This window comes from Pogona vitticeps, chromosome 5 (genome assembly GCF_051106095.1).
Source record: "Pogona vitticeps strain Pit_001003342236 chromosome 5, PviZW2.1, whole genome shotgun sequence".
NCBI classification, from domain to species: Eukaryota; Metazoa; Chordata; class Lepidosauria; order Squamata; family Agamidae; genus Pogona; species Pogona vitticeps.
Genome location: NC_135787.1, coordinates 87809290 through 87837029, shown reverse-complemented (window position 1 = coordinate 87837029; position 27740 = coordinate 87809290).

Below are 27740 nucleotides of genomic sequence, written 5' to 3'. Positions count from 1 at the left end.
CCCAGACATTTTGCTGCCTGAGGCAAAAGATGACTGCTCTGCCCATTTCCATTCTACCTAAAGAAACTAACTGGACTAGCAGTTGAATCTTGGCCCTGAGACAGTGTCACCACTGCACTTATAGGCAGTGGGTGTAGAATAGAGGATGGTGGGCTGGTTATATGATAGAGTATTCTCCTCCAGAACCTCACCATCACTTCCCAGTGACAGTACCTTCAGTCTAAGGAGGTACTAACCCCTGTAGCCCCCCTCCAACTTTATTATTCTATGATTCTGTGATTCTGTGATAATCACTGTTTTGTCGCGCCTGCCACCTCCTCCTACGTCACCACAAGAGATGACAGGTCACAATCCTTCACACTCACACACACACCTTCGCTGCCACCAACCACACATAAACCTGACACTTCAGACTTATTGTGGATTTCAAAATAAAATGATAATTTATTGTATACAGAAATAAAATGGTAATCACTGAATAAAAGAATCACTTATCACTCTATATTTCTCAGACCTTAACCCTGCAGAGTTCTTAGTTACTTAACACTCAGGTACCTAACCTATATCTAACCCTCTCACTCTCCAACTCTCTAACTCCCCAACAACAACCTTTCCCTCTTTGCACACCCCCCTTATATACACAAGCTCCACCCCTATAAGACCCACCTCCTGCCTTGCCATAGGCCAGGAAACTCCAGCCTTAGGCAAGACAGGCAGGTGACGTCATGGCACACGTCACATACCTTCCCCCTTTAATAAGTTGTTTTGTGGGGGAAAGCTAAGGTGCTTTTTCCCCAAAACAACTGCAACAAACATAAAGCATTACATTTATTACACAGTTTAACACAACTACAAATATACTTACACTTCCTCCATACAGGTAAATAAAAACATGCAATGCAAAACATTTATCCTAACACAATACATAACTTTCCAAACACTTTACATTGCCATATACCATACACAGAGTCCATAAGTCCTTTAGATGTCGTCTTCCGGTCTTCTGGATAAGGCGTTGTGACAAACCCAGACCTACTGGGATATGTCACACAGTTACACTAAGCTGCCACCAACCATTCCCTTTAAGAAGTCACACAGACCAGGGATGGATTTTTAAACAATAAAAACAATAAGGTTTATTTTATACACACAGGGAAAAATAAACAATCAGGTGAATAGGTAAAGTAACGTGGCTTATTCTCACTCATACAAGCATACAGTTTGGTTCACCCAGAACCCTTAACTTGGAGCACAGACCCTGAACCTATCAGTTCTGGCTAACCAACAGACACCTGACCCTATCAGGTTGGTACTCTGACACACAGTAGTACCCTGTCTGACACACAGACTCCCACAACAGCTTCTTCTTCCCAGCTGCTGCTTCGTCACAACCCAGTGTCTCTCAGCGTCTCTCTCACCACACAGGCATCACATATTTATACAGTACAGCCCCTCCTCCTGATGTCCCGCCTTCCACTCCCCATAGGATGGAACTTTCCCTCCAAACCCATGACAGACAGGTAACATCAGTGCTGTTATGTAACACCTCCCCTCTTTATAAGTTGTTTTGTAGGGGGAAAGCTAACGTGCTTTTCACCAAAAAACAACCTGGATAAAATACACAACAACAGTTATACATACCATATTATACTTACTCATACTTACATTCTAAGTTAACCATAGCAATTAGGCATTTAAACATTTACCATATACATTACATCAATTTTACCTTTATTCATACAAACCAAATTCAAAACCAGGTACATTTAACTTTTTGTTCACAATATATACACATAGTCCATGTTTCTTTCGCCGTCTTCAATCTTCAGGTCTTCTTGATAAGGCGTCAGCAACACAGTTCACTGACCCTCTGACCACCTTCACTTCAAAGTCATAGTCCTGTAGGTTTAAAGCCCACCTCATAAGTTTGCTATTGTGGGTTTTCATTGTCTTTAACCATTGCAATGGTGAATGGTCAGTACACAGAATAAAATGTCTTCCCCAGATGTAAGGCTTGGCCTTCTGGATCGCGTAGACTATGGCCAAACACTCCTTCTCCACGGTTGCCAAATGTCTCTCACCTTTTTGAAGTTTCCTACTCAGGTAGGACACTGGATGCTGGTCACCATTCTCATCCTCCTGGCACAGAACTGCTCCTACCCCGCTGTTAGACGCATCGGTGTAGATGATGAACTCCCGGTCGAAGTCTGGAGCACGCAGGACTGGATAGTTGATTAACGCCTCCTTCAACCTCTGGAACGCCGCCTCACAGTCGCTGGTCCACGGGATGCGGTCATCAGCCTTCTTCCTCGTCAGATCGGTCAGCGGAGCCGCAATCTCGCTAAACCTCGGGATGAACTTTCTGTAGTAGCCCACCAACCCAAGAAATGATTTGACTTTTTTCTTGGTGTTGGGTCTAGGCCAATCACGAACAGCTTCTATTTTGGCCTCCAGGGGTTTTATCATTCCTCCCCCTACCATGTGACCCAAGTATTTTATTTCTGGGCTACCCAGCTGACACTTGCTGGCCTTTACTGTTAGCCCTGCTGCACTTAACCTCTGCAGCACTAACTCCAGGTGTATCAGGTGATCTTCCCAGGTATTACTGAAGATCCCTATGTCGTCAATGTAGGCCACTGTAAAGTCACTGAGCCCTGCCAAGGTCTGGTCCATCAGCCTTTGGAATGTGGCTGGTGCATTTCTGAGACCAAAGCTCAGGACTCGAAACTCATAGAGACCAAAAGGGCTGCAAAAGGCAGTCTTTTCTTGATCCCTGGGATCAATTCTTAATTGCCAATATCCCTTTACCAGGTCCAATGATGAGATGAACCGACAACCCCCTATGGTTTCAATCAGGTTGTCTAGCCTGGGCATTGGGTAGGCATCAGGAGTGGTTACACGGTTTAATTTCCTGTAATCGACACAAAACCTAATGCTCCCATCAGGCTTGTCCACAAGGACTATCGGAGAGGACCAAGGGCTAGAAGAGGGGACGATTATGTTCTCCCTAAGCATCTCGTCCAGCTCCTTCCGCACCTTGTCCCTATAGGGTCCCGTTACTCGGTATGGGGATACTGCCTGCGGAGGTGCATCCCCTGTGTGGATCCGATGCATCACTCCCTTCACTATCCCCGGCTTGTTGGAAAACACCTGTTGATATTTGCTAAGCAGCATTTTTAGTTCTTGCTGCTGGTCTTGGGTGAGTGCAGGACTGATCTTTACCTCCTCTGGGTTGTATTTTACTTCCCCTCTACCCTCCCAGAAGGGCAATTCAGCTTCCTCACTCTCAGCTGCTTTTATCGCAAATAGAACCCTCTGTTCCCCTCTGTAGTAGGGTTTTAGGGCATTCACATGAACCACCCTCCTTGCTTGGTTCTCCTCCTGCTCTATTAGGTAGTTCAGGTCTGACATCTTGGAAATGACCCTATATGGTCCTGCCCATTTGAGCTGCAGTTTATTCTCTCTGCAGGGCCTAAGCCAAAGCACTTCCTCCCCTGGGTCAAAGTGCCTCTCTCTAGCTTTGTGGTCATACCATGTTTTCTGTCTGACCTTCTGAGCTTGCAGGTTTTCTGCTGCCAGCTCTAGATTTCTTTTTAGGTCATTCATCAAGGTGTCTATGTATGTCACAACGTCTTGTGGGTCATCCTGGGTGATCTGCTCCCAATTTTGTTTGATCAAATCAAGGGGCCCTTTCACCCTTAAGTGTGCAGCAAACATGTCAGAGTGACCCCTTTTTAAGATCATGGGGCGATACTTTTCAGGTACCACCAGCTGACTTCTGATCCCATTTCCCCCTTTTGAGATATTCCTCAGGGTTTCTCTATATAAAATCCCCTTTTTCTCCAGAAACCTCACTGGGGTTTCAGGTGTTAGCTGGGCGTCAGTCACCTGTTCAAAACACTTTTGGAGAGTGGCATCTGCCTTTTGCTCCTGTCCAAATCTGCTGTCTGGGGTTAAGGTTTCCACCACAGCTTCTGAACTCCCCTCTGCTTCCGTCTCTGGCTCATCATTACCCCCCTGAACTGTCCCTGTGGTGGCTTGTGAGCGTGTAATCACTAGCACCCGTTTCACATGTTCAGCCAGGTCATTTCCCACGAGCACGGCTGCTGGCAGAGTCGATGAAATCGCTAGCCGCCAATCTCCCCTCCAGCCTTGAAAGCTGACAGGTACCTCTGCTACTGGCAGAGAGATTACCTGCCCCTCAATCCCTGCCACCTTCATGCTTTCATTTGGGATCATAAACTCCCTAGGAATAATATCTGGATGGCATAGGGTTACCTGGGAACAAGTGTCCCGCAGCCCCCTATACTGACGGTCAAGTATTCCTACGTCCACCCCGGCTGTCTCAAACAACTGAGAATCTGTTTTTATCAGCAAGCAGCGCTTTACCTCCACCAGAGGACCATTTTCCTCAGCCTGATCAGCAGAGGTAGCTGTTCCAGACTGAGTAGCCATGGCAACAGGCTCCCTCAGTGACACTGAGCTTTGCTCTTTCTGGACACAGAACACAGCTTTTGGCTTGGTCCCACTAGAATTCTGAGGCACCATTCCTTTTAGCTGCTTTAATTTCTCACACTCTGAGATTAGATGACCCTTTCCCTGACAGAAATAGCATTTTCTGGTGTATTTTGATTCTCTCTCATCTTGTTTTGGTTTTCCCTCCAAAATCTGAGGTCTTGGTTTCATGTCTGAGGGCTTCCCTTCACCATGGGCCCCTCCCCCTTGCTGGCTTTTCCCTGGTCCCTGAGAGTACTTGCTGTAGGTTTCTTTGGGTTTACCTACAGATTTCCCCTCACCCAATGGCTTTCTTATTTGGGAGATAAAATCTGCGATCTCTGCGGCTTGTGCCACAGATTTTGGTTTCCTTTCCCTCACCTGGAATTTCAATTCCCCATGCAGGACTGAATAGAACTGTTCCAGGGCTATCAAATCTTTAAGCTGTTCATAGGTCTCTGTTCCCTCCTGCGATAGCCATTTCTCAAGCAGCCTCACCAATTGGGCCCCCACTTGGGTAAAAGTCTGCTCTGGCTTCTTGGTGAGGGACCTGAATCTTTGTCTCAGCTGCTCTGCATTTATCCCATGTCTTGCAAACACCAGTTTCTTAAACTCTGCAAAATCTTTCATCAGTTCCTCAGGCATCTCGGCATAAACCTCAGCCAGGCTACCACTGATTAAAGATCGCATGATGGTCATCTTCTCAGTTTCCCTCACTGAGAAGTCCACAAACGCTCTTTCCACTAGGGAAAAGAACACCTCAGGACAATCTCCCTTGTGGTACACAGGGAATTTCTTCAGGTCAGCTTTAGACAGTTGGCCTCCCTCAGAATCCCTATTGTTATTATTGTTCTGATTCAACAGTTCCAATTTTTTTAATTCAAACGCCATTCTCTCTCTCTCCATTCTTTCTTCCCTCTCCATTCTCTCTCTCTCTCTCTCTAATTCAAATTGCCGCTGTTTCTCTCTTTCCCTTTCCTCCATTTCAATTTGCCTTTCCCTTTCCTCCCTTCTTTCTCTCTCTAATCTTTCCTCCACTTCAAATTGCCTCATCCTCAGTTCATGCTGTTGGACTATGAGCAATTTTCTGAGTTCTGGGTCTTGCTCTCCTGTGCTGTCACCTTGCACTGAGCCAAATTCCTCCTCAGAACCTTGGTCAATCTGGGGGTCTTTCACTTCACTCATGTCTGCTACTTTGCTTCGAGTCAAGGGCATAATCCCCCCTCAGAACAGGCTGCTTTAAAAAGTCAAGCCTCAGAATAAAACGACCACTTTTTTCCTCTTGCCTCAGAACCAGCTTTCCTATAGAGATTGCTGCTGTTCTTCAGCACTAAACTTGCAACAGTATCGAGTTAGAGCCTACCCCCCTCTGCTGGGCCTCTCAGCTGGCAAGCTAGCTCGCTGTTGCTACGCAGTTTTGCCTCAGTTTTTTTCCCGCCAAAATCAGGCTGCCTCAGAGCACCTTAATCTAAGTCTCCCCAGTTGGCACGTTCTTCCACTAGTGCACCTCCCCGTGAGGTACACCTAGAAGATTACCTACGCGCCTCAGACTGTCCCTGACTAGACCCCCCTTGCTCTGGGCACACTTGCCAAGGCTTTTCTGGACCACTGGACAACTGGACCAGTCGTATCCCACACGCTGGACACCAATCAATGTGACAAACCCAGACCTACTGGGATATGTCACACAGTTACACTAAGCTGCCACCAACCATTCCCTTTAAGAAGTCACACAGACCAGGGATGGATTTTTAAACAATAAAAAGAATAAGGTTTATTTTATACACACAGGGAAAAATAAACAATCAGGTGAATAGGTAAAGTAACGTGGCTTATTCTCACTCATACAAGCATACAGTTTGGTTCACCCAGAACCCTTAACTTGGAGCACAGACCCTGAACCTATCAGTTCTGGCTAACCAACAGACACCTGACCCTATCAGGTTGGTACTCTGACACACAGTAGTACCCTGTCTGACACACAGACTCCCACAACAGCTTCTTCTTCCCAGCTGCTGCTTCGTCACAACCCAGTGTCTCTCAGCGTCTCTCTCACCACACAGGCATCACATATTTATACAGTACAGCCCCTCCTCCTGATGTCCCGCCTTCCACTCCCCATAGGATGGAACTTTCCCTCCAAACCCATGACAGACAGGTAACATCAGTGCTGTTATGTAACAGGCGTCAGCCACACAGTTTATAGTCCCTCTGACCACCTTAACCTCGAAATCATAGTCCTGCAAAAGAAGCGCCCACCTCATCAGTTTACTGTTCTGTGATTTCATAGTCCGCAACCACGATAGAGGTGAGTGATCAGTGCACAAGGTAAAATGTCAACCCCAGACGTAAGCCTTCAGCTTCCGGATCGCGAAGATGATCGCCAAACACTCTTTCTCGATGGTAGAAAGATTCTTCTCCCTGGGAAGCAACTTCTTGCTCAGGTACGCCACTGGATGTTGGTCTCCGCTGTCATCCTGTTGGCACAGTACCGCTCCCACACCGGCATTAGATGCATCTGTGTAGATGATGAACTCTCTGTTGAAGTCAGGAGCATGCAGCACTGGATGGTTGGTTAGAGCATCTTTCAGCAAACGCCATCTCGCACTCTTCCGACCAGGAAACGCTGTTGCTGCTCTGCTTCTTTGTCAGGTCTGATAAAGGTGCAGCAATCTCACTGAAACCGGGTATAAACCTTCTGTAATACCCTGCCAGACCTAAAAAGGACCTCACTTTCTTTTTAGTGGTAGGTCTGGGCCAATTCAGGATTGCTTCTACCTTGGCCTCTAAAGGTTTGATTAGGCCTCCTCCCACTATGTGACCTAGGTACTTCATCTCTGAGTTACCTAGCTGACACTTACTAGCTTTAACGGTTAAGCCAGCATCTTTCAATCTTTGTAGCACTAAATGATGTAGGTGATCTTGCCAGGTGTTGCTAAAGACCCCTATGTCATCGATATAAGCTACTGTGAAGTCACTAAGCCCTTTCAGAGTATGGTCCATAAGCCTTTGAAATGTTGCTGGTGAGTTTCTCAGGCCAAAACTGAGGACCCGGAACTCAAACAGGCCAAATGGACTACCAAACGTGATTTTCTCTTGGGCCTTAGGATCACTTCTTCCTTGCCAACACTCTTTGGTTAGACCTAAAAAGGATATGACTCTGCAACCCCCAATCATCTTACTTAGGTCATCAAGCCTAGGCCTAGGATAAGCATCAGGTTTAGTTACTGCATATAACTTGCTGTAGTACACACACTGAACCTGACACTGCCATCCGGCTTGACTACTAAAACTACAAGGGCTAACCAAGCGCTAGATGAGTGTACAATTATTTGATCATTTAGCATTTCGTCTAGCGTTCTGCGAATATTGTCAAAGTAATAACCTCCTACTCTATATGGTGTTACAGACTGAGAAGCATTCCCTGTGTCAGTCCTGGGTAGCACTCCCTTGTCAACACCAGGTTTGTTTGAGAACACTTCTTGAGGTTTTGTAACCAGCGTTCTACAACTATTCTGCTGTTCTCTGGATAGAGCAGGGCTGATCTGCACCTCTTGTGGATTGAACTTTTGTGGGCCCCTCCCTTCCCCGAAGGGCAACCCATGTTCCTCCTTATCAGCCGCTTTTATTGCTAACTGCACATGGTTGGTCTGTCTGTAATGTTAAGGGAGTGTGTGTCTGTGACTTTATCTTGTCTCTCGCAGAGTAAAGCGCAGATAAACGCACACAACAGCTTCTTCTTTTCAGCAGTGTATTTACAAAATATATACAGGATATACATACATACAGCACTTCAGTATTCAGTTTTCAAACCGGCAGCATGACATGCAGACATCAGTACACAGGAGAAGAGAATGACTGTACAGAGTTCATTTCTTAAATACAGTTCTGGCATCAGTCTGGTCCAATCCCGTCTAAGGTGACTTCATGCACACAGGTGTGGCAATCTTCATATTGCAGAGAAATTGCATCAGCCAGGGATGAAGGAATGACGTCATCTCAATCTTGTTCTGCACACACACATATTATGTTCAGGCTATATAAAAATTATATACCTTAACACTCCTCCTAATTTTTAAATTGCCTGAACCCATTACACATTCCCCATGCATCTATACACTTTTCATGCTTTTGAGCACACAACGGTTTAGTCAAAATGTCTGCAATATTTTCTTCAGTCTTACAATATTCTAATTCAATTAGTTTTCCTTTTACAGCTTCCCTTACGTTATGATATTTAATATCAACATGTTTGCTCCTGTTTTTTACTCTATCTGTTTTGGCCATTTGTATACAAGTGGTATTATCTTCCATTACTTTTATTGCATTATCTGTTTTACACTTTAAGTCTTTTGTTAATTGTTTATACCAAATTAATTCAGAGCATAAATCTGACAAGGCAGCAAACTCTGCTTCAGAAGTTGAGATTGCTACAGAATTTTGCTTTCGTGATTTCCAACCAACTATATTACTTCCAAATTTTATGACAAATCCAGTCATAGATTTTCTGTCTTTTTCATCGTTGGCCCAGTCACTATCCACATAAGCTGACAGTTTTAAATTTTTTGATGGTTGCAAAGTTAGATGATAATTATATGTTCCCTTTAGGTATCTAAAAATCCTTTTTAATCCTTGCCAGTGTTTTTCACTAGGTTTTTCTATATATCTACTAAGTATGTTTACTGACGCCGCTATGTCCGGGCGCGTCCAGTTCGCTAGATACATTAGGCTCCCTATTGCTGAGTGATATAAATCTCTATTTTCAAAATCTTTACTTATTTCATCTTCCTTTTGAAAATCCACTGTCATGGGAGTACTTACATTCTTGCACTCTCCCATACAATATTTTTCTAACATTTGTTTTATTTTGTGTTCTTGACTTAATTCAAGTCCATGTTCTGTTTTCTTTATTTGTACACCCAGATAATTTTGTATTGGTCCTAGATTTTTAAATTTGAATTCCTTTTTTAATTGTTTTTCAAACAACTCTACTTGTCTTTGATCTTTTGCTACAAAACATAGGTCATCAACATACGCCAGAAGAATATTTAAATCATTCCCAACTTTCTTGGTATATAAACAAGGGTCTGCTAGACCGTTCTTGTAACCTAGTTTCATCAAAACTTGGTGTAAACAATCATTCCAATTTTTAGCAGATTGTTTCAAACCATAAATTGCCTTGTTTAGCCTGTACACTAGTTCTGGTTTAGTACCCTCAAAACCTGGTGCTTTTGCCATATATAACTCTTCCTTTAAGTCTGCGTTTAAGTATGCAGTTGTTATATCGTAGTGGTAAATTACATAATTTTTACTGACAGCAAAGGCAAGCGTTGTTCTCAATGTTTCAGATCTAACTGTCGGGGAAAATATCTCATCATAATGTAGAAACCTTTTCTGTGTAAAACCTTGTGCAACCAACCTTGCTTTATATCTGTAGTTTCCGTCATTTTGCAATTTTCTTTTGAACACCCACTTACTACCTATTACCTTATGCTCTGCTGGTAGTTTGGTTTCAGTGAACACGTGATGTTCCTTCATGGAATTCATCTCCTCCTCCATGGCCTCTAACCACTTATTCTTCTCATAATCAGGAAGCTTCAAAACATCTTTATAGTTTCTGGGCTCAATATAAACATTACACACTGTAATACCATTCACTCCAAATCTATTGGGTGGCACACCCTTATTTGCCCTCTGGGACCTCCTGGGACCATGTGAATTTGTGTGTGTTTCTATCTGACTACTAGTATGTGCTTCCTCCTCTTCGTGTCCTTCCTCATCACTACCTTCTTTTTCTTCTTCTTCTTCATCATCTGTAGTAGCTCCTCCTTCTTCATCATCAGCACAGGACTCCACGCCATGCTTAAGTGTTCCTGTCTGTCTTAATTGACTTTTTCTTTCGTGTAGAGGGATGTATAACTGTGAGTTTGCATGTACTTGGTCCCAGTTTTCCCCTTCATTAAAACTGGCTGACCTAGAGATTATCACACTTCTATCCCCATCAAAAAACCGGTATGCCTTTGAATTGGGTTCATACCCTACAAATGTCATTTTTCTTGTTTTATTTTTACCTTTTCTTCTGAGTTGTTTCGGGATATGCACCCAAGCCGTGCATCCAAACACCCTCAAATATTTTAAACATGGTTTCTTACCGTATAACAAGAAATATGGTGTGTCATCTATCGAGGAAGAATAAATTCTGTTAACCAAAAAGTTAGAGGTTAGTATCGCTTCACTCCACAGACCGTGACGCAACCCAGTGTCTGCCAACAATGCATTTATCATCTCTTGTAACACTCTGTTGCGTCTCTCAGCAACACCATTTTGAAATGGGCTATATGGGCTCGTTTTTCTATGTCTAATTCCCAGGCTTTCTAACCATCTTTGAAACCTAGTGTTTGTAAACTCCGTACCTCTATCCGTTTGCAACTGCGCCACCTTGTGGTTAAATCTCCTCTCTACTGAAAATAACCATTTTCTAAATGTATCAAATACTTCTGTTTTAGATCTTAGTGTATAACAATAAGAAAACCTTGTAAAATCATCCACTAGAACCATTGCATATTTCGCTCCTCCTAATGATGGAGGAAATGGTCCCATTAAATCTGCATGAACTAATTCAAATGGCCTGGTTGTGACTCTGTCACTTTTCCTCCCTTTTGGGGCCACATTTGTCTTGCTACTTTTACAGACATTACAGTCCAAGTAATTTTTGCATTCCTTTATGTTTACATCCCTGGCAAAATGTTCCATTTTCTGTAATGATCTAAAATTTACATGACCCAGCCTCCTATGCAATAAATGTATACAGTTATCATGTTGTGGTTTGTTTGTATGTATCACATGTGCACTTTCATGTGTCTGGCTCTTTAACATGTACAAATTATTTTCTTGCTTCACTTTTGCAACTATTTTACCATTTTTCTTAATTATACACTCCTGTTTCTCAAAAGTAACAGTGAACCCTTGCTCAGCCAACGCTGATACACTTATTATATTAAACGACAATTCAGGAGCGTAAAATACCCCACTTATCTCAGTATTCAACGAAGGAATGTAAACAGTTCCTTGTCCTTCAACGGCCGTCTCTTGTGAATTTGCCATCATCACACTTCTGAGGCTGGTTTCATCTAAAAGACAAAAGAGATCCCTATTATTAGTCAAATGTACGACAGCCCCCGAGTCAATGAGCCACGCCTCAAATGTGTGGCTGCCGGGAACCTTGTCCCTCGTTCCTCTGGTAACCAAGGAGACCGGCCTCATGTCGTTTCTTTGTTGAAACCGTTTGGAGACCTTCTTCCTGCCTTCTTTGTTGCTTGGAGGACTTCCGCTTTTGTCACAGTTCCGTTGCAGGTGATTGGTGGATCCGCAGAGGAAACAGGCTTTCGTCATCATCACCCTTCCTCTTTGTTCTCCGTCCGCCCGCCTCCTGAGTACGCTGCCATCAGCGTATCTCTGTCTCTCGTGGTCAGCGCGCACGTGGCTTGCCTTTTTGTTCAGCATTCTCTGTTTTAAATGCTGTTCCTCCTGGAGAATTCTGTTTGTCACATATTCTTCTGAAAGCTCTGTTTCTGGCATGCTTTCCAAACTTGTTACTAGCATGGAGTAATCATCATTCAGAGAACTTAGCAAAATATAAACGCGCTGTTCCTGAGGGAAGACAACATTCATTAATTGCAGTTGATTAAACATGTCCTTCATATTCTTTAAGTGTTCCGAAGCACATTCATCCTGTTTCATCCTGCATTGGAACAACCTCCTGGTAAGAGAAATCTTTGTGCCTGTCGTCTCCCTCTGATAAATGCCTTTTAGTTTATCCCAGACTGCTTTTGCTGTTGTCAGTCCTTGAATGTGGGTTAGAAGCGAATCTTCAATGGCCAAAATGATCGTGGCTAGAGCTCTCTCATGCTCTGCCTCTTCCTCCTCACTGGGCTGCACTGGGGGGGCTGTAACGTAGCGAAACAGACCCTCCTTTCTCAACAACATCTCCGCTTTAATTGCCCACGTTCTATAATTATTTTCATTCAGTCTATTTATGGCCAGGCCACCTATATTTCCTCCCGTGCTGTATGCCATCCTTGCAGCTCTCTGTATCCTTCCCTTCCCCGGGTTTACAGACGAACTGGTTTCACTATCACTGCTGCTTAGGCTCTCCTCCTCTTTCATTTACTTATTTACTCACGTTTGCAGAGCAGCGGAACGTTGCTGGGCGCATAACCTCTGTTAAGGGAGTGTGTGTCTGTGACTTTATCTTGTCTCTCGCAGAGTAAAGCGCAGATAAACGCACACAACAGCTTCTTCTTTTCAGCAGTGTATTTACAAAATATATACAGGATATACATACATACAGCACTTCAGTATTCAGTTTTCAAACCGGCAGCATGACATGCAGACATCAGTACACAGGAGAAGAGAATGACTGTACAGAGTTCATTTCTTAAATACAGTTCTGGCATCAGTCTGGTCCAATCCCGTCTAAGGTGACTTCATGCACACAGGTGTGGCAATCTTCATATTGCAGAGAAATTGCATCAGCCAGGGATGAAGGAATGACGTCATCTCAATCTTGTTCTGCACACACACATATTATGTTCAGGCTATATAAAAATTATATACCTTAACATGTAATAAGGCTTCAGGGCATTTATGTGAATGACCCCCCTGCCTAACCTTTTCATAAGTTTGGATGTATGAGAGGTTCCTAAGTCTGTGATTATCTCAGAAGGAAAACCCATCCTACTCCTGTAATTTACTAAGGCTTCTGCCACAGTCTGGGTCTCTATAGTTAAAATAAATCTGTTCCCCCGCTTAGTGGCGTTGGGCAATGGACCTATGATATCCACCCCTAGACGTGTAAAAGGAGTTGAAATCACTGGTAATGGGCATAGCTTTGCTCTAGTCTTATCACAGTTAGCGCCCTGTCTCTGACAAATATGGCATCTTTGACAGAAACTCTTAATATATTTACCCATATCAGGCCAGTAAAAGTTTTGGGCTATTCTTTGTTTGGTCTTGTTGATCCCCATATGAGCTGAGAAAATGTCTGCATGTCCCTTTTCCAGAATCATAGGGCGATATTTCTCAGGCACCACCAACTGTCTCTTAACTTCAGGCCCCCCTTTTGAAATATTATTCAGTTTTTCCCTATACAGTAAACCACTCTTAATAATAAAACGTTCAGGGCACTCAGGTGATAAATCTTTATCAGTCACCTTTGCAAAACAGTCTTTTAAGGTGGGGTCTGCTGTTTGTTCCTTGACAAAGAGGCTTTTCTGAGGTATTTCAACTGAGAATGCCTCAGGTTGTGGTACAAATTTCTCTGGCTCTTGAGAGTCAGTCTCACTACTGGCTTCACTTTGTACTGATTGTGCACGTGTTACCACCAGGGCACTCTTGACATGCTTTGTTAAGTCATTACCAATAAGAAAAGGGGTAGGAATCTCAGAAGACACCCCCACTCTCCACAATCCCTTCCAACCTTGATATTCAATTTTCAAATCAGCCACAGGTAATGAAACTAGTTCTGACCCAATCCCTTTCACAGATAGAGTCTGGTCAGCAATCATACAACTTTGTGGTACTATGTCTGAGTGGCATATAGAAATTTGAGAACAGGTATCTCTCAAAGCTGAATAATCATTTTCAAAAACTTTTATCCTGTCCCCAGCAGATTCCAATAAAGCACAATTGGTCTGTATGTAATAACAGTGGACAACTTCAGCGAGAGGTAGCTCCTTCAATGTATCCAATTCAGAGCTCCTAACTGCCTCTGCTTGGGTTTCCATGACAACAGAACTCTCAATAGAAGAAGCTTGAGGTTTATTCTGAACACAAAATACAGCCTTTGCTTCTTTTACATTAACTTTCTGAGGTGGAATTTCTTTATTTTGCCTTGTATTAAAACATTGTGCAGCAATGTGGCCTTTCTTTTTGCAAATGAAGCAGATTCTCTCCCCCCATGAGCTTTTCCCATCAAATCTTTCAAGTTTCTCTTTTCCCTCCAAAACTTGTTTACTGTGCTGGCCCTGTTCTGAGGGCTTTTCACTAAAATGGCCACCTACTTTAGTCTGTCTCTGTGCTTGTTCCTTAGAGAACTTTGGGTCCCATGTTTTCCTCACACCTCTCCCCTCATAACAACTAGGACCCCTTATTTGAGAAATAAAATCAGCTATTTGTGCAGCATTTCTAACGTCAGTTGGTTTCCGTTCTTGAACTAAAAAATTAAGTTCCCCATGGAGTAAGGAATAAAACTGCTCCAGGCCCACAACATTTTTCAATTCTTGAAAAGTTTTTACATTCTCCTGTTCAAGCCACCTATCTAAACACTTTTCTAAGTTAAAACCAAGTTGGGTATAAGATTCATCTGATCTTTTAGTAAGTTTTCTGAACTTCAGCCTAAGATGTTCTGAATTAATGCCAAACCGATTGTAAACCATTTTTTTGAACTCTGAATAATCTTTACTTAGCTCAACTGGCATATCGGCATACACATCAGCCATTTTTCCACTCAGGAGAGACCTCAAAATTATCATTTTCTCTGTTTCCCTCACAGAAAAATCAGCACAACTTCGTTCAAAGATTTTAAGGAAGTTTTCAGGACAATCCCCCTGTTTATATGTAGGAAATTTCTTCAAATCTGCTTTTGATAATTGGCTCTCCTCATTTTCCCTATTATTATTATTGTTCTGGTTCAGTAATTCCAATTTCCTAAGTTCAAAAGCCATCCTCTCTCTCTCCAATCTTTCTTCTCTTTCCATCTCCATTTGCCTCATTCTTTCCTCCTTTTCTAGGGCAATTCTCTCTCTTTCTATTCTTTCCTCTTTTTCTATTTGTCTCATTCTGTATTCATGTTCCTGGGCTAATTGAATTTTCTTAATTTCTGATAACTGTTCACCATTAGCTTCTTCCTGCACTGAGGCAACTCTTCCCTCACCATTTGACTCATCCCCAGACCAGTCTGACATTGCTTGGTCTCTTTGTTCACTCACTTCTGCCATTTGACTGTGCGTGAGAGGCATTTTAATCACACAGAAGGCTCTTTTCTATTTTCAAGCCTCTGTTTAAAACGTCACTTTTTTGTTTCCTGTGCTAAGGTCTGACACTCTTCAACAGGGTATACCAACAGATATGGCTAGGCTTGTTACTGTAGTCTCTAATGGCTTCTGCCCCTTCACTGGGCCTCTTGCCAGATTTAGAGCTACTTTAATTTTCTGCCCTTGGCTCTACTTCAAAATCCACCACAGCTTCACCCTCTCTCAGGTTCTGTAGTTCACCAGAGAGATCCCAAATCTTCGCTGCCCTTGGTCTGTCTGTCCCTTCCGAGTTCTCCCAACTCTGGACTCTCAGACCAAGTCACAACAGCCTCCTATTTTGGGCCAATCTCCCTCACAAAATGGACCTTCTAGAGCTCATAAGTCAGTTCCCTCACTCTGAAGTTTAGGCGCCTCTCTACTAGATCTGCTCCCCCCTGGAGACAAATCCTAGAGAGTTACCCACACCCCACTTCAGGTGCACCTAACTGAAATCCTTTTGTTCTGGTCACACTAGCCAAGGCTTTTCTGGGCAACTGGGCAACTGGACAACTCGTATCCCACACGCTGGACACCAGTTTTGTCGCGCCTGCCACCTCCTCCTACGTCACCACAAGAGATGACAGGTCACGATCCTTCACACTCACACACACACCTTCGCTGCCACCAACCACACATAAACCTGACACTTCAGACTTATTGTGGATTTCAAAATAAAATGATAATTTATTGTATACAGAAATAAAATGGTAATCACTGAATAAAAGAATCACTTATCACTCTATATTTCTCAGACCTTAACCCTGCAGAGTTCTTAGTTACTTAACACTCAGGTACCTAACCTATATCTAACCCTCTCACTCTCCAACTCTCTAACTCCCCAACAACAACCTTTCCCTCTTTGCACACCCCCCTTATATACACAAGCTCCACCCCTATAAGACCCACCTCCTGCCTTGCCATAGGCCAGGAAACTCCAGCCTTAGGCAAGACAGGCAGGTGACGTCATGGCACACGTCACAATCACTAATAGGGTAGCAGGCTATTACAGACTTTACTTCTTTCTGAATAACTCAGACTGACTTCTAAATTTGCTTTCAATTCCTCCTTTGTATGAATTCAGTTGAATTCCATTTATATCTACTTTTTCCAGTTGAAAAGTGCTTTTACTGGAAACTTAAATGGTCCAGGGAGGGAAGTGGATTACAAACCTCCTTCTTTTGGTGGAGGGGCGGAGCTACAAACAGCAAAGGCAGCAAGAAATCTAGGCTCTCTAGATTTCTGCTGCGTCCCATGGATCCAGATTCTCCCCAATGAATTGGGGAGCAGGAGAGTTAGTAGAAACTCACCTGCGTCATAGGAGAGTGGAAGATTTCTGGGGGGGTGGAAAGCAACCACCTCTCAGAGTTATTCCTTCTTCAGACAAGGATCCCGCCGACGCCATTTTTTAATGTTGTCCCAGCTGTAAAAGCTCTGCGGAGGGAAGCAGGAAGATTTATGAATGACTGCATCAACAAGGATTAACTAGCTCCAACTTTACCTTTGTAAGTACAAACAAATTTTAAGTGGCTGATTTCAAAGAAGATAGTAATCTTAGAAGTGGCAAACAAGCCTTTAACTCAGACGGATCGGTAATTTATTGCTGCGTCACGCCTGTATAACAGAAACCGAATTGAGAAAGACAGAGACAAAACAGAAACTTTTGCCTCGTATCCCTATCCTCGATTTACAATCGAAACTATTTGGAGAAAGCCGAAGTCTGGGACACTATAAATCATTAGCTCTGTGGAGGTGGTGACTTTTATTACTTAAATACTTTATGGCCCTTCGGTCGGGAGAAGAAGTAAGCGAGCTGTGTTTTTTCAAATGAGGTGCATATCTTGAAATTAGAAACTAGAAAGCAATCTTGCCCATCTACTTTTCAACAATGATGGTCTCAACAGAAGAAATTATGAATGCCTTTCAGAATATCCAAACTAACATTATGAACTGTCTGAATATGCAATTTTTGCAGCTCCAGACTGCACTTTCAGAGGTGATGGGAAAGACAGAGAATTGGAAATTTTTGTCACAGCAATCCATGGAAACAGAAGCAGATCCACATCAGCTCATCTCAGCAGCGCAAGAAAGAATGCCTTTATTTGTTTTGAGAAAGGCGGGTAAAATCTTTAAAAAGCAGTCCAGGAAAACTGATTTGTATTGTGAGAAAGGGGACCAGAGGGACCAGAGGGGCAAAAAAGAGATGGGTCTTAATCTGAGGGGTGAATATGGTAATCAAAGGAGCCAAAAGGCGGGGCTGAAAGGGGGATGTGATGATTGCAAATCATTACACATTGCTTGGCTTCAATGGCAAATTATGATGAGTGGGAAAAATTCATCAAATCAGAGAGGAAATAATGTAATCAAGTTTCATAGATGGCATTATAAAACTAGGAAAAAGGAACAATTGATGATTACAACAACAAAATGAATTTGATTATGTTGGGAGATAAATGACAATGAAGAATTACTAATCGTGTAATCTGAAATACGTATGATGAATATAATATTTAGAAATTGAGGGAGATCTGGATAGTTTTCGAATTATTGATAAAAGGTGAAATTGGGAGATGAAATATATGTATGTGTAGATGGAAAATAGAGTTTTAATGAGTATTGGAGATTATTAAGCTAGTTAAATATGTTTATGATGAATATAACACTAGAAATTGATGATTTTAACACCCATGAATTGTGATATGCTTAAATTTAGAAGGTGAGATATAGAAATATACTTATTCTCTGAAATAATGATACCATGTGAAATTCTGATATGGAATATATATTTGCATAGATTGTAAATTGAAGTTATTATAGTGTCGGAGATCATTTAATGCATTTATATAAAGACATTAAGCACAAATGAAGTATAATATGTTTAAGTAGCCAATGTGAGATATATTATCTTGTGATATTACTCTGTTTTGTCTTTTGTATGGTACTGTTGTTGCTGAAATGCGGATTCTTCATGGTGGTAGCATAGATATTCTGAGGAACAATTGGTAGCCAAGGATGTGAGAGAAATACTCACTAGAATTTAGTACAACTTTAGGATGGATCATACTTGGAATGCTTATAGAGCAATAAGGTTGATGCAGACTTTTAAGAATGAATAATATTGTATGCAAATGCTTCCCCTCATCTTATATATGTGGGGTTTTGTTTTGTTTTTATTTTTGATTTTATTAGTATTATTTTTGGGTTTTTCTTTTCCTTTTTTCTTTTTATTTATTTATTTATTTATTTATTTGATTTATATCCCGCTCATCTGGTAAATCTATACCACTCTGAGCGGCTAACAGGAACATATATACAATTATAATAAAATAAATAAAAAATCAATTAACAGAAAATGACAAAAATCATAAATCATAAATAATTGCAAATAATAAATAGATAAAGAAGAGAAAAATAAATTAAGTTAGATTAGGTGCTGGCAGGAGGGAAGGCCTTGACATAGAGCCATGTTTTTAGTTGAGTTTTGAATGTACCCAGAGTAGGTGGGTGTGCATTTTGTATGAAAAAAAAATTAAATTAAAAACAAACAAACAAAACCCTGCTTCTTTCTTGTGCTAGCCACAAACTATATCTGGTGCAGAATTTCCATCACATTTGTTAGACTTCTTATAAGTTTTTATGAAGGCACACCTTTTCTTTTGTTTATCACAGGCAGGCATAGTGATTAACAATATAATGGTTGGTCAAACTGTCAAGCATTCTTGTCCTTGAAAAATGTGTCATAATTTGCATAAAAAATTCTCCATCCAACTATAGAAAATGGTTTTCCGCTTATTCACAGCCATCATTATTTGCTACTAAAACAGAAGGTTGAAAATAATTCAAATGTTATGTTGTTAATTTTACTTATAATAGGGGCATCTATCCATTTACAGGAAATCAATGAATGCATTGGGTGTAGAGTACAACTGAAGCTGATTAAGCCCTTTAATTTTACTGGAAAGAACTTAATGTGAACCTCTCCATGATTTTCCTCTCCCCTAAGTGTCACTTATTGTTGTGAAAACCTATGCAGTAACTCAGAATCAAATACCTGCAGTGGGAATGAAAACTAGAGACACTTTTGCAATGAATGAAAATCTTTCTTCTGATTCAATATATCCAAAGGGACTTGACAACCATTTTCAAAATCAAAGTCAACAGGCAGAGGCAGGGAGGCCAGACAGGCACCAAAATAATTCAGGAAAAGAAAGGACCAAAAGATGGGGAAGGAGAAACCTCAAATAAATTGGGGGAGGCTTAAAAATATCCCAAGGGTGTAATATTTCGTCTTTTCCCTCTTCTTCTCTCTCTCTCCCATCATAGTATTTTTAATACAAGAATTTGGAAAAACTGTGGGAGGAAAATATCATTTGAGAAAAATCATTCCCTTATTCATGAGAGAGTACCTTTACTAAGAAGGCCATTTTATGTGTGTCTTTTATAAGGGCTAGTGTGGCAGGCTCTCTTCCTCCTTATGTTGCCTTACTCATAAAAATATGTATGCAGAGTTCATTCATTGTCTTGAAGTCACCCAGTAAACAGTCTAAGCTATCTTCAAGTGCATGGGCATCCTACAAAAATGTATTCAGTTGTGTCTGCAATATAGAATCTAGAGTCCCATTAATTTATGAGGCTTCCATAACATTTACTCATTAGTGCTAATAATTTAATATATATTTTTAAAGGATGGTTCTTTCATGTTTGCTTTGGTTAGACCTATTTAGCTGTCTGCTATTCTGCATTGCCCCACTTCGTTGTTTGCCAGCCTGCCTCTGCCAACGACTGTTGACTCACCTATATCTACTAAGATTGTTTGTGCTGCGTCCTCCAGTCTAATCTCTTAAAGTTTTCTTCAAACAATTATCCTGTTCAAGACAGCCTGTACTTATTAGTATCCTTGCTGTGCTTGACACCGAACTAAGAGACGGAAATAGATTCGAAAACAAACAACTTGTAAGCTAGACTTTGTGGTATGTTGTGCATACCTTTGGTGATAGGACAAGTATAATCAACCAAAATATAACTGCTGCTTGAGGAAGTTGACATCAACAACATCTGGGGACCGAAAGCTGGCGACATTATCTAAGTTCTCTGTTTAAAGAGATTGTGTATACTCCTGCTACTCTAAGGACGGGCCGTCACTGAGGCCTTGAAGTTTGGAAGAGAAGGTTCACCTGAGGCAGGGAATAAATGCTTTGTTGGATGGCAGTCCCTTTGTTCCCACTTCCTCTACACTGCTCAACTGTTCATTAATCGGTGAGAACCTCCAAACCCACAGAAAGCCAGCTGAAGCGCCCCACTTTCTCTAACTTTGATTGAAAAGTTTTGCATCTTCTGTATCAAGCAGGCACTCATTATCAAGTACTCACTATCATGTAGAGATTCACGGAGTAAGAACGGCAGGTGTGGTAAGTCATTTGAGATTACTTCTCTGCCTTGAGAATGAAACTCCCTACAAACTTTGATATTTGTTGCCACAGAGTCTAAAGATAGCAAAAGTCTAAAGATAACTTTATTTTGCCTGAGGACGGTTGGGAGCTGAGATGGACATCCAGTTGTGGGCTTCTTAAGAACTCTAAAGAAAACTTGGGAGTGCCCACTCATTGTTTTTTCGTACTTCTATATCGTGTCCAAGTCTGAGGGAGCTCCTCATCAATTTAAATTTTCAATTCTGGTTGATGGTCTTATATATGAGTATTTTCTGGACTAGTCAAACAGAATTTGGAATCTGGAATTTTTTTGCATTTATAGTTTTTGTATTTTTATACTTTTATAGTTTTATATATGTATAGATTTCATCACAGTTTATTATTATCTTACTTTTTTATTTTTTCCTATTATTTTATTATTTTTAATTACATTTTTTAAATTTAATTTTTAATTTAGTCTATTACAGCAATAATCTGATTTTATTGAATAATGGTTTTTACTAGACAGGGGTATAAAAAACATGGGATTTCCTCAGCACATGGCAGCTTTCTGGAAGAAAGGAAAGGGAGGAAAGGGAGTCAAAAGAAAATCATTAATTTCTTTTCTCCCAAAGATGAGGGCATTAAACACACAAATGGAACTTTAGACTGGTCAATTGAGAATAGGTGTACAATAATAGAATTAAACAAAGATGATCCTGGTCCTAACTTGGCAATGGAACTAGCATCTGCAGAAAATGCTTTGGACACCAGTGGGGTGGAGAAGAAAGGAAGAAAGGAGGTAGATGACTTTATATTAAAACAAATAGAGGAATTAACACAAGGAGGCACCCAGACAGAAAAAGGACCCCCGCCAGAAATAATCAAGACAAGTGATAAGTCTGATATCAGCACACTGTTCTGCTGGGTAAAAGATATCCTAGATGAGATGAAGTTAATTAAATCATTCCTTTTCGAATCTCATGATTTACTAACTACACTAACCAACTTAATTGCAATAAGCAATTTACCCAGAAACAATAATATACAAACTGACCAAGGTACTACATCCACACTTTCACTGCATGATTTGTCCAAAGGGAAAAAAACCTTCTAAAAAGAAGTCTAAAAACAGGGCACAGTTAAGGAGTCCGCATGGGTGTACAAAAAAGACTAAAAATATCAAGCGTACAAGCAAGACAAAAAAGTCATCTGACAAGATGGATTTCCATAATCTATTTAAACTTATTGAGAGGAAACCAAAGAAAGAAAGAAAATCTAGATCCAAAAGGAACTCTGAAAAGTTAGATACTAGCCAGACCCTAACAAATCTAGACCAAATAGCTATCACTCCCCTCATACAGGACATTGAAGATAAAATAGATATAGTGGGAAATGATCCATGGACTGATGTGATAAATAGTAACCCTAAGAATAATAATCAGTTAACCACCCAGTTGATGCAGCCTGAGAATAGTACTAGATGGAAGTTAAGATTAATGGCTAACACTCTGGCATTCTGTGGATACCCAAAACGAAAGGGGATACTTACCCAGAATGAACGCAAATGGAACTTGATCAGCACTTTAGAACCTATAATTCCTGAACTAACTTCCACATCCCAAATTCTAAACGTGGACTACTTATTCTACAATTATACCCAAGCACGTGCGATAGTAACATTCAAAGACAGCATAATAACCAATAGGATTTATAGTGAAAGAAAGGAATTAGCTGCGTGGGGTATAACTGCTGTAAGATATTTTAAAAACAAAGCACAACCCCTACCTCTCTTGAGTGGGTACACTAGAAAAGTGGAAAGAGAGACACTAGCTTATGTCCAGGACAAACATACAGAGGAAGACCTTATTCAAATTTTAGAAAATCACCCAATTGATTGGCAAAATGACTACAAAAATGATATTAAAAACTATAAGGATGATGGGTATGTAACAGAAAAGATCAACCCAGACCTTGCTTGGCCAGAAGAGGAGGTAGATACTCATCTTATCTCATCCTTTAGTAAATTACCAACTGATGTGTGGGCGTCCTTAGTGAATCGCCTGGACTCACTGGTTGCAACCTTGAGGGATCTAGAACAGCCCCCAAATTCTAAGGATGACCTAGTAACCCATCAACTGCCCACACTAGGATGCCCAGTGGAGACACAGCTCAAGGACAGAATGAAAATCCCCCTGGAGCCCATGGTAATAATAAATAAAAGGGTTCCCAGATCTAACTTGACAGTGCCTGTAGACCATCCTGATCTCTGTTTGATAACCGAGGCACCCCTAGATAATGCCCAGAGTAACCCTCCTGATATTACTAAAATAGATTCAGTGGCAAGTTCAATGCCTGACTTAGAATCATCCATGGATTATCCTGCTTCAAATTGACAATTTGCAATTCAAAGCGAGCACCATCTAAAATGTATTTCATGGAATGTGTCTGGCTGGTTGAACAAGATTCAAAACCCATCATTTTTGTCATTTATGAAAAGTTTTGATATTATCTTTATTCAGGAGGCATGGTTATTATCTGAGTTGTTATTAAATGGATTTACTTCATACACTCTCGCTGCAACTCCTGCAGTAGCTAGAGGTCGACCAAACGGAGGGTTGGCTTGTCTAATATCCACCTCAGTGGTCTGTGCTGTTTTACTACTACCATCTTTAAGATCTATTGCAATGGCTGTTCTCCTGACCTTCAAGGACTGGGAAATTTTGGTTGTGAATGTTTATATTCCACCTTATTCATCTCCTTTCTACTACGAGCATTGCTGGTCTGATTTAGAAATGTACATATATGATCTTGAGACAAAATTTCATGGAGCGCAAACAATACTGCTTGGAGATTTTAATGCACGTCTGGGCAATGGCCATTTTAGATCTGCCTATGCTGAGCATATTGGTGACTTTTATAATCAGTCAAGAAATACAAAAGACCCCCTTCTGAATAAGACTGGAAAAAGGTTTTGGCAGCTGATCAATAAGCTAAATCTGGTAATATTAAATGGTAATTTCCAAGGTGATGAATTGGGGGAGTTCACATATTTCAGTAAAAATGGAGCTAGTTTGATTGATTATTTAGCTATTACCCCCCTTTTACTAGATAAAATTTTATACTTTACAGTGGGTACACAGCCAGAAAGTGACCATCAGCCCTTTATATTCTACATGCACACCCCTAAAGCTTCATTAAATAATGGGGAGGATAGTTTTTTCCCAATAGATCAAGTGTTGGTGACAGCAGATATTAGACTGAAGTGGTCTCCTATACTCCAGCAGGAAATACAACAAATTTTGTATAGTGCTCCTATGCTTAAACTGAAAGGGGAAATTGAGGCAGCTCCAAACATCAATACTGCTCTTGCAGGTTATGGTAAACTAATAGACACCTTGAAACCCTTCTTGACCAAGAGGGTAAGATTATCACCCGGAAGCAGACCAACTAATATCAGATGGTTTGATAGAGAGTGTAAAACTATGAAGCATCAATTAAGAAGACTTATTAAATTGCACAAACAAAATCAGTCTAAAAGTTTACCCAGATATTTTTTGATCTCCGCAATAAATATAAACAGCTTCTCAAAAAGAAAAACCAAGCCTCAATAAAAGAATCTTATCAGGAACTTGCCCTGGCTTTGTCCCAAAAAGATATGGCAAAATTTTGGCGACTGCTTGCATCAGCAGAGGGGAGGTTTCACCATGATCTGGATTCTTATGTGCCCACTGAATGCTGGGAAGAGTATTACTTCAAATTATTCAATGATCCACCCTCTATTACTGAAATACCTATACCTCTAATATCACCCCCCAGTGATCTAACAATGTGGCCTTCAGTCACAATTAAAGAAATAAAATCATTGATTTCAACAATCAAGAGCAATAAAGCTCCCGGGGAAAATTTCATTCCCCCAGATATACTTAAATCTTTTCAGGACTGGTGGGACCCAACCCTAGCTACCTTATTTACTTATATAGATATGGTGGGTGGCACTCCTAGAGAATGGTCATCTTCACTTGTCGTGCCCATCTATAAGAAAGGCGAGCAAAAGGACCCAGCCAATTACAGACCTATAAGTTTGCTTGATGTAATAGGCAAACTTTATGCAAGACATCTCCTTTTAAAATTGGAAGACTGGGTGATAGAATATAATCTTTTAGCTCCTGAACAGATTGGTTTTAGGGAGGGGCAGTCAACATTTGATCATATTTTTTTGCTTAACTATCTAATTAACAAATATGCTACTGCATCTTCAGGACAATTATATGTAGCATTTATTGACCTCAAAGCTGCATTTGATTCCATCCCAAGAGGTCGTTTGTGGGGAAAACTTATAAATCTTAAAATAGATCCTAGATTGCTACAAAGAATCAAAGACCTCCATACTGATACTTCCCTAAGGGGAAGTGTCCGTCAGGGCTATATCCTAGCTCCATTGCTTTTCAATTTATACATCAATGATATGGTAGCCAAATTAACTGGACTGCAATTTTTCCCTGTAAGAGTGGGTGGAAAGTCCGTTTCAATTTTACTCTATGCAGACGATACCTTGCTAATATCCCACACACAAATAGGTCTTAGAAGATTATTAAAACAATTTAGTAATTATTGCAAGGAGAACTCTCTTAATGTTAACTATGAGAAAACCAAAATTATGGTTTTCAATAGAAGACCTAAAGTACATAAATGGATAATGGATGGGAGAATATTGGAACAGGTAACCCACTTTAAATATTTAGGCATGATGTTTTACCAGTCAGGTTCCTGGGCATTTCAGATTGATTTTACAAAGCAGAAATTCGAAAAAGCCATGTTTGGAATACTTAGATTCTGCAGAACTAGAGGGGGACATTTGATCCCCCCCACTCAAGAAATTTATAAAACCAAGTTACTCCCCCAGATTCTGTACAGTGCTGAAATATGGGGAATTAGAAACCTATACCCACTAGAAGTAACCCAAAACAGATTTGCCCAACTATTGTTGGCAGTACCCCCCGCAACTCCCTCAGCACTAGTTAGATTAGAATTGTTGATAATGTCAATAATGACACTCGTCAACAAATCAATAGTTAACTATTGGCTAAAAATTTTGTTTACCACTCAGTCAGAATATTTAACATCATCATATGGGGAAATGAATTCTGGAACGTGGAAATCCTACGTACTGCAACTAGTAGTCAAACTTGGATTTTCAGAAGAGTATGTAAGGCACCTTGGTCTGTCTGCAGCAAAAAGCTTATTAAAGCAGAGATTATTTGATCTCTGTTACCAAACAGATATAGATTCGCTAAGCACTCTAAAAACGGCCCCGTTCTATAAGATTATTTCATCTCCACCTATAAATCTTCCTTCTTATTTTGCAGATTTAGTGAGCTTCGACTATAGAAAAGCCTTCACTCAGGCACGTCTTGATATGCTGCCACTTGCTAGTTTAAAAAGGCGTTACACACAAACTCCATACTATGAGAGAGTTTGTTCTGGTGACCAAAAATCAGTTGAGGACTTAGTACATGTCGTGTTTTACTGTCCCCTATTTGTGACCCACCGTGAAAGGCTTTTGAAGCCTATTCTGGAAAAATATCCTGGAAGACCTGTCCAGAAAATGCTCAGGATCCTACTTTCAGACAGAGATAAATTTATTACATTTCGAATGGCAAGGTTTATATCTATACTTATGAAAATGAAAATAAAACTCGTAGCCCCCACTATTACCAATCAAGCTGTTATTTAGGTTCATGTACCCTTTGGGGGCCCCTTTCTGCGATAGATGCTTGTTATTGGCACTAGATATTGTCTTTCAACTGCCATCACTTAATTTTCCCTATGGTATTTTTAAGACGTTAGAGGTTTTTAGCTGTGATAGAAATTTAACCTGGTTTTAGTTCCCTTCCTCATGCTACAGTGCATTGAATTGTACTGTATTATGTTGTTTTTATTTGATGTACTTTGCAACAGCCTGTGTGCTACGCAATAAACTTATATGTGTGTGTGTGTTTACCTAAAGGAGAAAACCATGAAAGAGAGTTTTTTCCCCTTCAGTTACTGAGAGACTCTTAAACAGAAATGATTTGTAATAATGAAAGGGTGGTGTACATAAGTTTACTGTTTCTTTCGTGTTTCCTTTGTTCATTTAATATTTCACTCTTTTTCTGTTAAAAGTGTGTGCTTTTGGTGAGGTTTGGGGAAACTGTTTTGTTTGCTTCTATGGAGGTATGTGGCAAGATGGGCAGACTTTTTCACTATGAATTGTATAGGTGGTGGCAGCTCTTGGCTGGACACAACTCAGGCCATTTTTCTCTTTTTTCTGATGACAATTTTTCTTTCTCATGTACATTTGCCTGCTTTTGGTTCTCTGTTGCTTTACCTCTACACTTTTGGAGTAACTCTTAACAAATAGCTATGGAGTAGTTTCTAGTGCTAGAAAACATGAATCCAGAAAAATGAAATGAATTAACCTAAAAGAGGTGTGCACATAGCTGGTCTTTTCATGCACAAAAGATTGGATGACTAGATAGTGGTCTACATATGCCAAAATGTAACATGAATATCAACTAGAAGACTTTATATGCTATATCAGATTAGATCTGTCTACTCATATCAAGTTACTGGTTTCTATCTACTGTAGATTTCTTGCACATGTATTTAACAGAGACCCAGATTTTTCTGCATTTATAGTTTTCTCAGAAATATTACTTTCATTAATTTGGAAACTAGATAGTGAAAAGAATTCTCATAAGAAATGTTTATAGGACTGTAAAATTGT